The sequence below is a fragment of the Sitophilus oryzae genome, unplaced genomic scaffold (assembly GCF_002938485.1).
Source record: "Sitophilus oryzae breed Bouriz unplaced genomic scaffold, Soryzae_2.0 scaffold_1576_pilon_pilon, whole genome shotgun sequence".
Taxonomy (NCBI): Eukaryota; Metazoa; Arthropoda; class Insecta; order Coleoptera; family Curculionidae; genus Sitophilus; species Sitophilus oryzae.
This window is the reverse complement of record NW_022146254.1, coordinates 15,971,777-15,975,398: the sequence shown is the minus strand read 5'-3', so window position 1 is coordinate 15,975,398 and position 3,622 is coordinate 15,971,777.

Genomic DNA, 3,622 nt, shown 5'->3' with positions numbered 1-3,622 from the left:
TCATTTTATTGACTAGAAAGACTGTCATGTTTCTAGAAAACAGATTTCTCAGTCAAAAAGTCGTTGAGAAACGTTTCAAAAGTTAAGCACTGATGATAACACAGATAACACCAGAATACTATGTTACCTGTGATGGTAAGTAAATTTTAGATCGTTTTTTTTTAAGAAATATAGGGTGTCCACATCTAAAGATGATATTACCCAAGTAGCATTTTCACGACTTGCGACCACATGTTTACTAAACACAACGTTGGATTAGTTACAAAAAATAGTTAGCTCCCTACCATGGGTATTAAAATAAATTTAAACGTTTTTATAACGTTGTGCCGACGTTGGACTAGTGCTACAGCAAATTAGAAGCTTCTGCGACGTCGAATAAACGTTGTGCTTTCTTCTTTGAAATTCTTGACATAACGGTAGCCTTTCTCGACGAAAAGTGAATAATCTGAACTGCGGCAGTACAATGTGTTGCATCGTGTGTACAAAAAATGGCTGTACTGCAAGCCGTACGATTTTCTTTACGATCTGCAGTTCAACGCGCAGTACGATAAATCGTTACGTGTGTAGGCCGTTTTAGGCTTATAGAGCTATTATCTTATATACAGGGTGGTCCGAACTGTATTCCGGAAACTTCGGCAACATATTCTGCAGATAAAAATAAGTAAAAAAGTTCGTATAAATGTATGTCCTAAAATGCTTATTGTCGGAGATACAGGGTGTAGAAGTTTCATTTTTATTTCGATTTTTTCCTTAATAATTTCTGAAGTAACGTCAATATTTGGATGAAAATTGCGGTCTGGGAGTTTTTTGACATGAGAAATTTAATTTTGATATCAATATGACTCCTACTAGTGGAGGGCGCCACCTACATATTTTTTAAACTGGTTTGAAGAGTAATAACTTTTCGTCTGTACCTGTATAAAACTACTAAGTAAAAAAATACACATTTACGACGTTTTTTACGTGAAAAAGGTCTTTTGGTAAAAACCGCTACGAGTAATGGTTTTCGAGATATTTGGAATAGAAATTATCAATGCCTGTCATCATTGACATAAATTAAACATGTTGACTAAATAGTTATCAGACTCAAATCATAAATTTGAAATGTTTTTTTGTGCCAAATGTTCAACAGAAACTGTTTTATCATCATTTTTTGCAGAAAAATTTATGATTAATTTAAAAAATTAAAAATAACCCAAATTTATTATTTCAGAGAAATAACTATCTACTCAACGTGTTTATTTTTCGTCTATTTCCATGCTAAATATCTTAAGAACGGTTGCTCGTAGCGATTTTTACAAAGAGATATTTTTTACGTAAAAAATCATGATGAGATGTATATTTTTTCACTCGGTAGTTTTATACAGGTACGGACAAACATTTATTACGCTTCAAAACAGTTAAAACACACGTAGGTGGCGCCCTCTACTAGTAGGAGTCATATTGACATCAAAATCAAATTTATCATGTCAAAAAACTCCCAGACATCAATTTTCGTCCAAATATTGACGTTATTTTAGAAATTATTTAGAAAAAATCGAAATAAAAATGAAACTTCTACACCCTGTATCTCTGAAACTAAGCATTTTAAGACATACATTTATACGAACTTTTTTACTTATTTTTATCTGCAGAATATACTGCCAAAGTTTCCGAAATACAGTGCGGACCACCCTGTATACAGGGTTGTTCACCATATACGACACCGAGTATTGTAGTTAAACGACTAGATTTTTACAAATTGTAAGTTTTGGGTTCGTTGAAGGACTATTAGAGCTACAATTTAAAAATATTTTTAGAAGATGTCGCAAATATATAAAAAATATCAAAGTTGAATTTTTTTAAATGGAACACCCTATATATTATTACATTTTTAGTTTCTACGATTAAAATAAAGGTAAATTTGATTAAGGTTTATTACACTTAAACCTTACCGTTTTTGAAATATTTTCAATTTTGTAAAATTGCAGTATAAATTTTAAGCAGTATAAAAATTAAGCTTCATTTCTCCGAGGCTATCAAAGTTTTTAATACTAAATACTTACTGAAGTTTATTTATTGATCAGTTATTGTGTTACAATAATAAAAACTTTACTACCTTATACAGAGTGTCTAAAAATGTATTTTAAATAATTACTAGCTTTAAACGACGATAACTTGTTTAATTTAAATGGAACACTCTGTATATTTTATGAGAATCACATGCACAATTTAATTGTCTATCAAACTGTATTATACCATTTTTTACCCATCTCTTCAAGTTTCCGTAGAAAATGCATTTTCTTGTAATTTAGAACTCATTTATCAATTTACCCATGGAATACTGACATTTTAGATTATTTTTAAAGATGTACTAAATTTTTAAAGAGTACAGATACTAATATTTTCGATATAGTTCGTTTATTTCATTAAAAAATAAAAAAAACTGTTTAAATATTTGCTAAAGAGGACCAATTAATATGATTCCAGTATTCAAACTACATTAATTGACTGTTTGCGTTGATTAATAATAATTGCTCCAAATACTAAAAAACTGAATTATGTAAGTGTATTAGACAGTGTGGTAAAAAGTAACACCTTAAAAATGATATTTAATTTTTTGACAAATGCTTATTTATAACAGAGACGTTCATTTTCATAACTTATTATTATATTGATTTCTGATTCAAATCCACATTTATTTAGAGTAATTTATTAACGAACACAATTAAGTATGTAGTTAATTAGTATTAGGGCGGAAATACTGGTGGTACACTCTTTTATAAAGATTTAAATAGTTTTCTTTTTGTATACAAATGGGCTAGTAATATTATCGTTTTACTAAAAACGATAATATATTTTACTAAAAACGATAATATTACTAGCCTGTACATTTTGTACATTTGTTGTTTTAAAAACAATCTAAAACGTAAATATTCTATGGGTATATTGATAAATGAGGTCTAAATTATAAGAAAATGCATTTTTTACGAAAACTTGAAGGAATAGGTAAGAAGTGTTATAATACAATTTGATAGACAATTAAATTGTACATCTGATTCTCATAAAATATACAGGGTGTTCTATTTAAAGTAAATAAGTTATTGCCGTTTAAAGCTAGTAGATAATTATTTAAAATTTTTAGGCACTCTGTATAAGGTAGTATAATTTTTAATATTGCAACACAATAACTGATCAATAAATAAACTTCAGTAAATATTTATTATTAAAAACTTTGATATCCTCGGAGAAATGAAGCCTTAAAATTTATACTGCAATTTCGCAAAATTGAAAATATTTCAAAAACGGTAAGGTTTAAGTGTAATAAACCTTAATCAAATATACCTTCATTTTAATCGTAAAAACTAAAAATGCAATAATATACAGGGTGTTCCATTTAAAAAAATACAACCTTGATATTTTTTATTTATTTGGGACACTCTGTATCTTGTAAAAATATTTTTAAATTGTAGCTCTAATAGTCCTTCAACGAACCCAAAACTTACAATTTGTAAAAATCTAATCGTTTAGCTACAATACTCCGTGTCGCATGTGGTGAACAACCCTGTATAAAACCTTTGATAAAACTTGTTTTAAAAAATATAAAAAATTGAATAACAAAAACGTTTATTTTAAATAAATA